This window comes from Macaca fascicularis, chromosome 2, assembly GCF_037993035.2.
Source record: "Macaca fascicularis isolate 582-1 chromosome 2, T2T-MFA8v1.1".
In the NCBI taxonomy this organism is placed as follows: Eukaryota; Metazoa; Chordata; class Mammalia; order Primates; family Cercopithecidae; genus Macaca; species Macaca fascicularis.
Genome location: NC_088376.1, coordinates 112,399,419 through 112,414,498, shown reverse-complemented (window position 1 = coordinate 112,414,498; position 15,080 = coordinate 112,399,419). Strand labels below are relative to the sequence as shown.

General features: G+C 46.4%; 1 protein-coding gene across 5 annotated transcripts in view; it reads left to right on the top strand.

The window, feature by feature from the left end:
- Nucleotides 1–310: 310 nt before the first annotated feature.
- The window catches only part of RHOA (ras homolog family member A), a 55,966-nt gene continuing 41,196 nt past the window's right edge, over nt 311–15,080 (top strand). For 2 of the 5 annotated variants that reach the window (XM_065540573.1, XM_065540574.1), the window contains exon 1: nt 311–507. The gene's annotated coding sequence lies outside the window, so the exon portion shown is untranslated. Of the gene's footprint in view, nt 508–844; nt 1,017–6,876; nt 7,018–15,080 lie in introns of those variants that run through there. The other 3 variants (XM_045386270.3, XM_065540577.2, XM_065540575.1) reach the window with 2 other exon arrangements.

The window sequence follows — 15,080 nt, the reverse complement described above, 5'->3', positions numbered from 1 at the left end:
AGGCAGGGCGGGGCCTACTTCGCTTGAGTGAAGTGTTGGCAGTTTGGGGAGGAGTATTAAAACCGCGCACGCGCACCTAGCCCCACCCTGCTTGCTTAAGGGATGAGTGACTCCGGGAGTACAAAATAGCAACCAGGTCTTTTATAGCCCCGGAGTTCCCGTGATGCCCCACGCGGCTGCAATGATTGGTTAAGGGTTTTGCTTTTAGGGCGTGGCCGCGCTCCTGAGCAATAGTGGATGAGCTGTGAGTGCGCGCGCGTGCGCGGGGCCGCGACCTAGGTCGGCTCGAGCCCGCTGGGCACTCGGGGGCGCGCACGTCGTTCTTCGCCCTCCCGCCGCCGCCCGCCCTCGCTCTCTCGCGCTCCCCTCCCGCCGCCCGCGGTCCTCCGTCGGTTCTCTCGTTAGTCCGCGGTCTGGTCTTCAGCTACCCGTCTTCGTCTCCGAGCTTGCGACTCGCGGACCGGCGTCCCCGGCGCGAAGAGGCTGGACTCGGATTCGTTGCCTGAGGTGAGCGGAAGGGTTCCCTCCAGGCGCCGCGGGGCCCCAGGCCCTCCCGCCCGCCCGGCAGTCTTCCGGCCGGCAGGCCGCCGCCCCGCAGCGGCCGCGCCCCACCGGCTGCTCGTGGCCGAGCCGCCCCTGGCCGAGCCGCCCCTGACCTTTGACCTGACTCCCGGCTCAGGCCCCGCGCCCCAAATCGGCGACCCCGCCCGCGCAGTCCCCGGAAGCGCGCCCCGTAGTCTCCAGTGCCCCTTCCCCCGCCCGGCCGGGCCTGGTGGAGCCCAAGCTGCCCGCCTGCCTGCCCTCGGTCCTCGGCGCTTCCTCTCCCGGCAGCGCCGGGCAGGGCGGGGGCTTTGGGCCGGGCCCCCGACCGCGCAGTGTGGCCGGCTGCTGAAAGCGCGCGTGGCTGTCGGAGTTGAAATGGGAAAGAAACTCTTTACAACTCCATTTTGCTTTTTACGTTTACCGAGAAACGTGAATCACTGTTTTATATTGATTAAAGCCCAGTTACACTTTGGGTAGGTTTTCTTTTAATGCAGATTTGTTGGAGACTGTGTAAGTAAAAGATTGTATTGGAAGCTTAGAGGTATGATCTACGGCCATACCACCCCGAACGCGCCCTAACTCGTATGAAAGCTTTGGGGTCTGTATTGAGTGGAAAAGGGGTATTTTCCAGTTGAAAAAAAAAACAAAACCACAAAACTGTAAATGATTTAGCGATGTTGCATGAAAACAGATGCAATATTGGTTAGTCTAAGTCGCTGTATTGATTAGGAATCACCTAAGCATCTGTACCTTAGTTACTGATTGGATCTACAGTTACAGATCGTCTTCATTGAATAGCGCTATTTGCATCCAAGTTGATTTGTTCACAAACCTTGTTTAGTAGTTTACGGTGGAAAACTGGAATCTTTTTTACCTCAAAGTTGGTTCCACTTGTGTTTTTTAATAGTTTTGATTTTAAATTTTTACCTCTGTTGACTTGTTTGGTTCTTTTTGTCTTGAAGGAAGTCTTTTAAAATAAACGCTTCTTGCAGGTTTGTAAGTAGATTATATTTCACTCTGCCTTCCTGAAGGAGAAAAACAGAAAAACTGAAAAACTTCCATAATTTAAAATGTGTGTGATGAGAATTTTTCAACCACTTAGTATCACCCAGATGTGTAGTGTGTATGTACCATGTGGATGATTGTCACCTTGAGATGTGGCTAAATAGGCGGAGATACTGTTTTGAGCGTTTGGCACAAGTGACATTGGACTGAAAAAAGACTAGTTTTTAATTGTAAAGGATGACTTATTGAAGGATCTCTGGATAACTTGTCTTAATTGGTTCCATCTAATTTTGTGGAGCACTGATGGCTCTTGGGGACATTAAATATATAAGGTGCACCTTGGTTTGAGTTAAAGTCTAATGCTAGATTTATTTTCTCTGTTGTAAAAATCTGCGTTGCAGGGAAGAAGAGAGTAGGAATAATGTATAGTTCTTGAATTTTAGATCTAAGAGGAATCTTTCAGGTGTGGTTGTCTAACCCCATTTGCAGATGAGCAAACTGAGTCCCAGAGACTTAAGTAAATTTCCCAGGATTATCTATCTAGTCAGGAGCAGACCAGAACTGTCTGCTCTGTTAAGGTATTCTCCATTTACTCCCAAACATTTGACCTCTAGAGTCAGCTAAAATTCAGGACTTCCAGCTTATTCCATTGTTTCTTCTTTTAAACCTTGTTGATGGTGAATAGTTTGGGAGAATCTGAAAAATTCATTTGCCAAAAAAAATTCAGTTCATTAGCTTACATAGCACTCTCCCCTTGTTAACTGGATGGTCCTGCCTTCAATTGAGGGAGCTAGATGAATGTACAAGGGTCCCTGGCTGACCTAATCATGGCTTTAAGTGTTCGGATTTTTTTTTTTTTTTAAAGGGTCCAACTTCTAGAGCAAGGCCTACACTTTTACTGCTTCAAAACCAAGATATTTAGGTCAGGCTAACATATTTTTAGGTAACTGTGGGCACTTTTGACTATTAATTTGGGGTACTGCATGTGTCAAGTAAACAATTCCCTGTGCACATGTATGTGGTGGTGGTGGTGGAGTATTTTTGTAGTCTTGATTTCTTTCCATTTGTCAGTTAACTCCTTTTTAAAAGTTTATTCTGGTCATATGGGGGTGTAAGTTATTAGGAGAGTTAAAAAGAGGTAGCTCTTCAAGTGTTTCTTGTCCATGGGGTGGAGCCCTGCAGTGACGGGAGAAGGTGCTAGTTTGCGTCTTCTTAATTAGAGCGCTGAGAGATTTATGTTAACTCTGAAAGACTGATAGTTCAGCTTCTAAGAGAGCTAATTTGAGCCTGCTGTAGACAGCACCTTGGGTTTAATTGCATTATGGTTACTAGTGATTATGATGAATAGTACATAGTCACTGGATTTTAAAATTGGCCATATACTTTTATTTTTATTTTTGAAATGGAGTCTCACTCTGTTGCCTAGGCTGGAGTGCAGTGGCGCGATCTCAGCTCACTGCATCGTCTGCCTCCTGGGTTCAAGTGATTCTCCTGCCCTAGCCCCTGGAGTAGCTGGGACTACGGGCACCAGCCACCGTTCCTTGTTAATTTTTGTATTTTTAGTAGAGACGGGGTTTCACCATGTTGGCCAGGCTGGTCTTGAACTCCTGACCTCAGGTGATCACCCACCTCGGCCTCCCAAAGTGCTGGGATTACAGGCGTGAGCCCACACGCCCACCCATATTTGTAGTTTTAAAAGGATCCTAAGTATTTTGTCCGACTCTACCATTGGATCTACAGTTACAGATCGTCTTCATTGAATAGCGCTATTTGCATCCAAGTTGATTTGTTCACAAACCTTGTTTAGTAGTTTACGGTGGAAAACTGGAATCTTTTTTACCTCAAAGTTGGTTCCACTTGTGTTTTTTAATAGTTTTGATTTTAAATTTTTACCTCTGTTGACTTGTTTGGTTCTTTTTGTCTTGAAGGAAGTCATTCGTTTATTCCTTTATTTACCTGTCCAATGTAACTGTTTGCTTGTAACTACACATTAATATAACTAAATTTTGAACTTGTTAATGTTACATGTCTTGCTATACTTGGGGCTCTTTGGGGACATGTCATTGTTAAGTATTTGTGGGATTAAAATTTCCAAGACATTTTGAAGTTGGTAATTACTATAAAATCCTTCATCTTTAATCTGTGGAGCTATAGTATTAAGTGAAGGCCTCGGTATGTTCATAATTACGGTAGTCATGTGACTGAAAATCAGGCACTGAAGCTGCTCATTCTGGGTGTTGGTCTCAGTTTATTGGTACTTCCGCCAAATACATTTTTATAGCTAATAATACTGAAAAACATCAAATACACTTGCTGAATTGCAATCAGTATGCAGTTTATGCCAAACTGAGCTTGATTTCATTTTTTAAGAGGATGAGTAAATATATAAGTGTGTGTGTGTGTGTACATATATATATATATATATATATTTTTTTTTTTTTTTTTTTTTTTGAGACGGAGTCTCGCTGTGTCTCCCAGGCTGGAGTGCAGTGGCGTGATCTCGGCTCACTGCAAGCTCCGCCTCCAGGGTTCACGCCATTCTCCGGCCTCAGCCTCCCAAGTAGCTGAGACTACAGGCGCCCGCCACCACGCCCGGCTAGTTTTTTGTATTTTTAGTAGAGACGGGGTTTCACCATGTTAGCCAGGATAGTCTCGATCTCCTGACCTCGTGATCCACCTGCCTCGGCCTCCCAAAGTGCTGGGATTACAAGGCTTGAGCCACCGCGCCCGGCCTATTTTTTTTTTTTTTTTTCTCTTTCGAGATGGAGTCTCACTGTATTGCCCAGGCTGGAGTGCAGTAGCGTGATCTTGGCTCACTGCAACCCCTGCTTCCCAGTTGAAGTGATTCTCACGCCTCAGTCTCTGGAGTAGTTGGGATTATCGGCATGCACCTCTATACTTGGCTAATTTTTGTATTTTTAGTAGAGACGGGGTTTCACCATGTTGGCCAGGCTGGTCTCGACCTCTTTTTTTTTTTTTTCTGAGATGGAGTCTCCCTCTGTCACCCAGGCTGGAGTGCAGTGGCCGGATCTCAGCTCACTGCAAGCTCCGCCTCCCAAGTTCACGCCATTCTCCTGCCTCAGCCTCCTGAGTAGCTGGGACTACAGGCGTCCCCCACCACGCCTGGCTAATTTTTTGTATTTTTAGTAGAGACGGGGTTTCACCGTGTTGACCAGGATGGTCTTGATCTGACCTCGTGATCCTCCTGCCTCGGCCTCCCAAAGTGCTGGGATTACAGGCGTGAGCCACCGCGCCCGGCCTGGAACTCTTGACCTCAGGTGATCTGCCCCCCTCTGAAATTGTTGAGATTACAGGTGAGAGCCACTACTACGCTTGGCCACATTTAAGCATATTTATGATAGTATCTTAAATTTAAGTGAAGGGAAAGAGGAAAACATACACAGCCAATGAAGTAAGTTCGAAGTGGAGTGAAAGGAAAAGTTGGAGGTAAAAAGAGGTTAGAGAGGTGGGCAGGGGCCAGATCATATAGGGCCTTTAGGACATGGGAAATTCTTTGGATTTGTTCTGAGATTAGAAGTCATTTAGATATTCTTTAGAAAGGGGATGACATGATCTGATATTTAAAAAAAAAAAAAAAAAAAAAAACTAGAATCACCGTGAGTAGGAGTAGATCTAATTCCATTCTGACCAAATAGTAAACTAATATGGTAATTGTACAAATATGAGAAAGGATTTCCTGGCCAGGAGCGGTGGCTCACGCCTGTAATCCCAGCACTTTGGGAGGCTGAGGCAAGTGGATCACTTGAGGTCAGGAGTTTGAGGCCAGCCTGGCCAACATGGTGAAACCCCATTTCTACTAAAAATAAAAAAAATTACCTGGGCGTGGCAGTAGGCGCCTATAATCCCAGCTATTCAGGAGGCTGAGACAGGAGAATCACCTTAACCTGGGAGGCGGAGGTTGCTGTGAGCTGAGATCGCGCCATTGCACTCCAGCCCGGGAGATGGTGCAAGACTCTGTCTCAAAAAAAGAAAAAAAAAAAGGAAAAGATTTCCTAATATTAATTTCCTTGACTTAATGACTTCAGCCTGTTTTATTTGAAGTCATCCCTCCCCTCCGCACCCCACCCCACCCTACCCCACCCCAGACAGGGTCTCACTGTGTCACCCAGGCTGGAGTGCAGTGAGTCATCTCAGTTCACTTCAACCTCTGTTTCCCAGGTTCAAGCGATTCTCGTGCCTCACCTCTAGAGTAGCTGGGACTACAGGTGTGTGTGACCACGCCCGACTAATTTTTGTATTTTTAGTAGATGGTATTTCACCATGTTGGCCTGGTCTCGAACTCCGACCTCAGGTGATGCACATGCCTTAGCCTCCCAAGTGCTGGGAGTATAGGTGTGAGCCACCATGCCTAGCCAAACCATTGATTTTCTGACACTTGCCTTTCAGCCTGTAATTACTCTCTCTGTAATGCTTGTGTTAAAAAGGAGATGGAATTTGATGCAGCAAGTCGTTAAAATGTTCACTGTAGGCCGGGCGCAGTGGCTCAAGCCTGTAATCCCAGCACTTTGGGAGGCCGAGACGGGCGGATCACGAGGTCAGGAGATCGAGACCATCCTGGCTAACATGGTGAAACCCCATCTCTACTGAAAATACAAAAAAAAATTAGCCGGGCATGGTGGCGGGCGCCTGTAGTCCCAGCTACTCGGGAGGCTGAGGCAGGAGAATGGCGTGAACCCAGGAGGCGGAGCTTGCAGTGAGCTGAGATCCGGCCACTGCACTCCAGCCTGGGTGACAGAGCAAGACTCCGTCTCAAAAAAAAAAAAAAGTTCACTGTAGTCTAGGTGGTGGGGTACAGGTGTATACTGTAAAAAAAAATTTATTTATTTTTTCCCTTTTAGTATAGAGTCTTGCTCTGTCGCCCAGGCTGGAGTACGGTGCGCGATCTGGACTCACTGCAACCTCCACCTCCTGGGTTGAAGCAGTTCTTCTGCCTCAGCTTCCTGAGTAGCTGGGATTCACAGGCATCCGCTACCACTCCTGGCTAATTTTTGTATTTTGAGAAGAGACCAGGTTTCACCACGTTGGCCAGGCTGATCTTGAACTCCTGACCTCATGATCCACACGCCTCGGCCTCCCAAAGTGCTGGGATTACAGGTGTGAACTACTGCGCCCGGCCTAAGTTTTTTTTTTTTTTTTCTTTTTTTGAGACGGTCTCACTCTGTCACCCAGGCTAGAGTGCAGTGGTGTGATCTTGGCTCATTGCAACCTCAACCTCCTGGTTCAGGTGATGCTTTCACCTCAGCCTCCCAAAGCTTGGATTATAGGTGCGAGTCACCACACCTGGCTAATTTTTATGTTTTTTTGCAGAGACTGGGTTTTGCTGTGTCGCTCAGGCCGGTCTTGAACTCCCAGCCTCAAGTGATCTGCCTGCCTTGGCCGCCCAAAGTCTCAAACTCCTGGCCTCAAGTGATCCACCCGTCTTGGCCTCACAAAGTGTTGGGATTACAGGTGTGAGCCATCATACCAGGCCTATATTTATTTATTTATTTTTAGAGACAGGGTCTCACTATGTTGCCCAGGCTGGCCTCAAACTGCTGGGCTCAAGCAGTCCTCCTGCCTCACCCTCCCAAAGTGCTGGGATTACAGGCATGAGCCACTGTACCCAGCAAAATATTTGCTAAATAAGAAAAATCATAAAGCTGAAACTAGATTCTTTTTTTTTTTTTTAAGATGGAGTCTCTCTGTCGCCAGGTTGAAGTACAGCCTTGGCGCGATCTCGGCTCACTGCAACCTCTGCCCACCTGGTTCAGCCAATTCTCTTGCCTCAGCCTCCAGAGTAGCTAGGACTACAGGCACGGGCCACCACACCCAGCTAATTTTTGTGTTTTTAGTAGAGAGGAGGTTTCACCATGTTGGCCAGGATGGCCTCGACTTCTTGACCTCGTGATCCCGTGATCCTCCCGCCTCGGCCTCCCAAGGTGTTGGGATTACAGGCGTGAGCCACCAAGGATTTGTGTTAAAATTTTTTTTGCTGGCCAGGCACGGGGGCTCAAGCCTGTAATCCCAGCACTTTGGGAGGCCGAGACGGGTGGATCACGAGGTCAGGGGATCGAGGCCATCCTGGCTGGCTAACACGGTGAAACCCCGTTTCTACTAAAAAATACAAAAAACTAGCCAGGCGAGGTGGCGGGCGTCTGTAGTCCCAGCTACTTGGGAGGCTGAGGCAGGAGAATGGCGTAAACCCGGGAAGTGGAGCTTGCAGTGAGCTGAGATCAGGCCACTGCACCCCAGCCTGGGCGACAGAGCGAGACTCCGTCTAAAAAAAAAAAAATTTTTTTTTGCTTTATTTTTTTCTTCTTTTTTTGTATTAGAGATGGGGTGTTGCTATGTTGCCTAGACTGATCTTGTACTCCTGGGCTCAAGTGGTCCTCCTGTCTCAGCCTCCCAAAGTGCTAGGATTACAGGTGTGAGTCAAGCAATGCTCGTGCCTCAGCCTCCCCAGTAGCTCGATTACAGGTGCCAACCACCACCTGCCCACCACCCCCGGCTAATTTTTGTATTTTGTATTTTAGTAGAGACAAGAATTATACCATGTCGGCCAGGCTGGTCTCAAATTCCTGACCTCACGCAATCCACCCACCTCAGCTTCCTGCTGGAATTATGGGCGTGAGCTACCCTGGCCAAGATTTTTAACTTCTGAAGCTTATAGCTGCTCTAAATCACAAGAATTCAGTTCCATAATTTTTAAAAGTTGCTTATTTTGACTTTAGGTATATGGTTGAACATTCTAACTTTTGTTATGTATACATTTTTATTTTACTGTATTCTTGTGGCCATTGTATCCTACTCTGTATGTTGCACATGAGTTGTGATTCTCTGGACTTAGAGATCACATGCTCTATTACCAGGATATTTTTTTGTAACTCCGTTTGTTGTTTGGGATATAGGCTTTGAGAGGTTAAGGAAGTAAATTTAGGATGGATATTGATGTTGTAACACTTTGTTAATCCTTTTTTCTACAAGATAATTTTATTATGTGATACAGCAATTTTGTTCAGAGATGTTTTGTGTGTGTGTGGAAAATTTCTTTTCTGGATGAAATCTCTTGTTTAACTTCTCCAGTTATTCATAATGAAGTTGTTTATCTTTTAAAGATATTAAGTTCAGAAAAGGAAGGCAAGCTGCATACAGTGGCTCACGCCTTTATTCCAGCACTTTGGGAGGCCAAGGTGGGTGGATCACCTGAGGTCAGGAGTTCAAAACCAGTCTGACCAACATGATGAAACCCCATCTCTACTAAAACTACAAAAATTAGCCAGGTGTGTTAGTGGGTTACTGTAATCCCAGCTACTCAGGAGGCTGAAGCAGGAGAATTGCTCGAACTTGGGAGGTGGAGGTTGCAGTGCTCCAAGATCACAGCACTCCAGCCTGGGCAACTCTGTCTCAAACACAAACACAAAGAAAAGGAAGGCAGTAGAGTATCTTATTTAAGAGCATGGATTCTGGAGAGAAGCTGACAGTTAAATACTAGCTCTGACACTTGATGGCTTGAGACCCTTGACAGTAATATGATTCCTTTTTGATTCAGTTTTTTTCTTCTGTAGAAAGGGAATGGTAAGCGAGCACTATGAGATTTCAGTGAGAGAGAAGCACTTACCTCAAGTGCCAGACAGCAGCCTTTCAGCTAACTTATTATATTTATTTATTTTTTGAGATGAAGTTTTGCTCTTGTTGCACAGGCTGGAGTGCAATGGCACGATCCCAGCTTACTGCAATCTCCACCTCTCAGGTTCAAGCGATTCTCCTGCCTCAGCCTCCTGAGTAGTTGGGATTACACGCATGTGCCACCATGCCCGGCTAATTTTTTGTCTTTTTATTTTTATTTTTATTTTTTTTCATTTATTTTTATTTTTTTTGAGACGGAGTCTCGCTCTGTGCAGTGGCCGGATCTCAGCTCACTGCAAGCTCCGCCTCCCGGGTCCACGCCATTCTCCTGCCTCGGCCTCCGGAGTAGCTGGGACTACAGGCGCCCGCCACCTCGCCCGGCTAGTTTTTTTTTGTATTTTTCGGTAGAGACGGGGTTTCACCGTGTTAGCCAGGATGGTCTCGATCTCCTGACCTCGTGATCCGCCCATCTCAGCCTCCCAAAGTGCTGGGATTACAGGCTTGAGCCACTGCGCCCAGCAATTTTTTGTATTTTTAGCACAGACTGGTTTTCACGATGTTAGCCAGGATGGTTTCGATCTCCTGACCTCAGGTGATCTGCCTGCCTCCACCTCCCAAAGTGCTGGAATTACAGGTGTGAGCCACCGCGCCTGGCCTACTTTTTTTATTACTTTTTTTTTGGAGACCGAGTCTGGCTCTGTCGCCCAGGCCGGAGTACAGTGGCATGATCTCGGCGCCCTGCAACCTCCGCCTCCCAGGTTCATGCGATTCTCCTGTCTTAGCCTCCCAGGTAAACTGGGACTACAGGTGCATGCTGCCACGCCCGGCTAATTTTTGTTTTGTATTTTAGCAGAGACAGGGTTTTACCGTGTTGCCCAGGCTGGTCTCCATCTCCTGTGTTCAGGCAGTCCGCCTACCTTGGCCTCCCATAGTTGCTAGTATTACAGCCGTGAGCCACCGTGCCTGGCCTTTTTTTTTTTTTTTTTTTTTGAGACGGAGGCTTGATCTGTTGTCCAAGCTGGAGTGTAGTGGCACAATCTTGGCTCACTGCAACCTCTGCCTACCCAGTGCAAGCGATTCTCCTGCCTCAGCCTCCCAAGTAGCTGGGACTACAGGCGCGCGCCACCATGCCCAGCTAAATGTTTTGTGTGTGTTTTTGTGTTTGTTTTTTCACTAGAGACGGAGTTTCACTATGTTGGCCAGGCTGGTCTCGAACTCATGACCTCGTGATCCACTTGCCTTGGCTTCCCAAAGTACTGGGATTATGGGTGTGAGCCACAGCGCCCAGCCTTTTTTTTTTTTTTTTTTTTTGGATAAGGTATTGTTTTGTCTTCCAGGCTGGAGTGCAGTGGCATAATCTTAGCTCATGGTGGCCTCCAGCTTTTGGTGTCAGGGTATCCTTCCACCTCAGCCTCCCGAGTAGCTGGGACTACAGGTGTGTGTGCAACTGCGCCCAGCTAATATTTTTACCTTTCGTAGAGATGGAATCTCAATGTCTTGCCCAGGTTGGTCTCAGACTCCTGGGCTCAAACAATCCTCCCACCTCAGACTCCCAAAGTGCTGGAAGTATGGGCGTGAGCCACTGAGTCCAGCTATCTTCAACTTTCACTATTCAGGTTACAGTTTGTAGTACCTTTTTTTGGCAGGGCGGGGGAAGGGTAGCGGGAGTAGCGCTCTAAGATCTCTTGGAATAAAACAGGGCTTACTACTTGGTTCCTGGTGCTTAAGAACATGTTTCCTAGACTCGGCTCTTTCCAGACTTGGAATCCAGTTCCCCAAGTTGGAATCACCTGAGGTTTGTTTTAATCACCTTCATGGAGGTATAATTTGCGTACAATAAAATGCATATACTTTATTTTATTTTATTTTGTTTTTTTTTTTTTTGAGACGGAGTCTCGCTCTGTAGCCCAGGCTGGAGTGCAGTGGCCGGATCTCAGCTCACTGCAAGCTCTGCCTCCCGGGTTCACGCCATTCTCCGGCCTCAGCCTCCCGAGTAGCTGGGACTACAGGCGCCCGCCACCTCGCCCGGCTAGTTTTTTGTATTTCTTAGTAGAGACGGGGTTTCACCGTGTTATCCAGGATGGTCTCAATCTCCTGACCTCGTGATCCACCCGTCTCGGCCTCCCAAAGTGCTGGGATTACAGGCTTGAGCCACCGCGCCCGGCCAAAATGCATATACTTTAAATGATAGTTTGATATATTTTTTTTTAGACACAGGGTCTTGTTCTGTCACCCAGCTGAAGTACAGTGTCGGAATCATAGCTTCCTGCATCCTCAACCTCCTAGGCCCAAGAATTCTCCACTTCAGCCTCTTGAGTAGCTAGGGTTGCAGGTATGCACCACCACGCCTGGCTACATTTTTAGTTTTTAATTATTTTTTTGTAGAGAGAGGGGTCTCACTAAGTTGCTCAGGCTGGTCTTGAACTCCTGGCCTTAAGTGATCCTCTCGTCTCAGCCCCACAAAGCCCTGGGATTGTAGGCACGAGCCACCACAAACCACCAGTTTGATAAATTTTGATAAATATATATACCCATGTAATTGCCATTCAGTTGAGTTAAAGAGCATTTCCTCAAGGCTTTAAATTTTTATTTATTTATTTATTTTGAGACAGAGTCTTATTCTGTCATCTAGGCTGGAGTGCAATGGCGCAATCTTGGCTCACTGCAGTCTCCGCCTCCCGGGTTCAAGTGATTCTCCTGCCTCAGCCTCCCAAGTAGCTGGGACTACAAGCAAGCGTCACCACACCCAGCTAATTTTTTGTATTTTTAGTAGAGACGGGGTTTCACTGTGTGAGCCAGGATGGTCTTGATCTGATCTTGTGGTCTGTCTGCCTCTGTCTCCCAAAGTGTTGGGATTATAGGCATGAGCTAGTGCGCTGGCATTTGTTGTTGTTGTGTTTTTTGAGATGGAATCTCACTCTGTTGTAGGCTGCAGTGCAGTAGTACGATCTCAGCTCACTGCAACCTCTGCCTCTTGGGTTCAAGTGATTCTCCTGCCTCAGCCTCCCAAGTAGCTGGGACTACAGGCACCCGCCACCACACCCAGCTAATTTTTTGTGTTTTTAGTAGATTTGGGGTTTCGCCATGTTGGCCAGGCTGGTCTCGAAGGCCTGACCTCGTGATCTGCCTGCCTTGGCTTCCCAAAGTGCTGGAATTACAGGCATGAGCCACTGCGCCTGGCCTGAAGTTTTTTATACGGATTTTTTTGTTCATTCATTTTATTTGCTTGGCTTCCTGGAATATGAGAAGTTTTGGTTTGTTTTTGAGACAGAGTCTTGATCTGTTTCCCAGGCTGGAGTGTAGTGATGCTGTCATGGCTCACTGCAGCCTCTAACTCTTGTGCCCAAGTAATGCTTCTGCCTCAGCCTCGCGAGCATCTGGGACTACGGGCAAGCACCACCATACCTGGTTAATTTATTTTTTATAGAGATGACGTTTTGCCATGTTGTCCAGTCTGGTCTCCAACTCCTAAGCTCAGGCCTCCCAAAGTGGTGGGATTATAGGCATGAACCGCTGCACCCAGCCTAGTTTTTTATTTTAAGAAATATATATACTTGGTAAAAGTAAAATCCAGCAAAAAGGTTTACAATAAGCATATATAAATTCTTAGCTCACTTGGAGGTACCTAATGGTTCATTTTTCTCTGTTAGTTTTAGTAGATAAGTATTGTCTTGGAGGCCATGTAAGTTCGGAATTAGGCCAAACAAGGTCAAATCCTGATTCTGTGCATCCATTGAAAGTTAACCTTACAGTATTTACATTTTGAGATAAATGATTTCATGCTCTTATTTAGGAAACTTGAAGGTGTGTTACCTCAGGGATTGTTCCTTGCCCGTCTTTCCCCAAAGAACTTGAGTTTGAAGTGATTTTCACTTGGCAGTAAATTGAAGGTTTTCTTCGTTGCTTACCACCATGTGTCTTAGGCCTGCTACTCTTGATCTCTGAGTGCCTTTACTGCTACAGAGAGGAAAGCTCTTGAACTAACACCAACGCTTGGCAGCCACTTGATAAGGATGGCCAAATAATGGCAGTACAGGTTGAGCATCTGAAATGCTTCAAGATCCTTTTTGGGCACTGGCATGAGTTCAAAGGAAATGTCTAGTGGTGCATTTCAGACTTTGAATTTTTGGATTTGGGATACTGAACCAGTAAGTATAATGCAGATAGTCCAAAATCTGAAGAAATTCTGAAATCTGAAACACTTTTGGGCCCAAGCGTTTTGGATAAGTAGTACTCAACCTATACCAGGCTCAAGTTCATTATGGACAGATGGATGGATGGTAGTTTGGCCCTTTCATCAGGAATTTTGCATGCAGTCAGTAAACAAAGTAAACAGCTTTATGTTTTCAACTTTATTTCTCCTTTTTTTTTTTTTTTTTTTTTTTGAGACGGAGTTTCGTTCTTGTCACCCAGGCTGGAGTGCAGTGGCCTGATCTCCACTCACTGCAACCTTTGCCTCCCAGGCCCAAGCCATTCTCCTGCATGTGCCTCCCCAGTAGCTGGGATTACAGGCATGTGCCACCACGCCTGGCTAATTTTTTTTTGTATTTTTAGTAGAGATGGGTTTTCGCCATGTTGGCCAGTATGGTCTTGAACTCCTGACCTCAGGCAATCACCCGCCTCGGCCTCCCAAAGTGCTAGGATTACAGACATGAGCCACGGCGCCCGGCTCTATTTCCCAAAAGTTTAATGGTGTTTCTTGTGTGCTACGCACAGTCTTGGGTGTGGGTAAAGTTGGGGTTGATAGACAGGGCAGGTTTCTACCAATTGTACTGAAACAGTTTTGGGGTTTTATTTTTAAATTTTTTTATTTTTCTTTTGCCACCATGCCCAGCTAATTTTCTATTTTCAGTAGAGGTGGGGTTACTCCATGTTGGTCAGGCTCATCTCGAACTCCTGAGCTCGGGTGATCTGCCCTCCTCAGCCTCCCAGAGTGCTGGGATTATAGGTGTGAGGCACCGTGCTCAGCCGAATTAGTAATTTTTTTTTTTTTTTTTTTTTTTTGAGACGGAGTCTTGCTCTGTCACCAGGCTGGAGTGCAGTGGCACCATCTTGGCTCACTGCAAGCTCCGCCTCCTGGGTTCACGCCATTTTCCTGCCTCAGCCTCGGAGTAGCTGGGACTACAGGTGCCCGCCACCTCGCCCGGCTAATTTTTTGTATTTTTAGTAGAGACGGGGTTTCACCATGTTAGCCAGGATAGTCTCGATCTCCTGACCTCGTGATCCGCCCGCCTCGGCCTCCCAAAGTGCTGGGATTACAGGCGTGAGCCACCACGCCCGGCCAATTTTTAAGGCCATGATTATTTTATCTCCATGGAAATTTATTCATTATCCTTCCAAAATATTGTAAAGATCTTGATCTGGTAGAAGGAGCATAGTTATTCAGTTGAATTATTTCTACTTCTGTTTCTTGGCTGGAGAATTGTTTTGTATTTGCTTATAGTGATTGTTTGACTGATAATGTGTTTATAATGTCTTCATTATAACCTAGCACCACCTCAAAACATCTTTTGTGGTTTATTATATGCCAAAAGTAAGCTGAAAATTGTGCAGAGAGGGAGATTTGCTATGAGTGTAAGAAAATAAGTATTGTAAAATGTGTAGTGCATAAGCAAGTTACCAAATTACTCAGCTAATTTGGTTTGTAAGAAAATTTTTTTTTTTTTTTTTTTTTTTTAGTGTCAAGGTCTTGCTCTGTCACTCAGCCTGGAGTGCAGTGGCACCATCATAGCTCACAGCAGCCTCCAACTCTTGGGCTCAAATGATTCTCCCCCTTAAGCCTCCTAAGTGATTGGGACTACGGGTATACACTACTGCACCCGGCTATTCATTTGGTTTTTGAGACAGGATCTCACTCTGACACCCAGGTTGGAGTGCAGTGGCACGATCACAGCTCACTGCAGCCT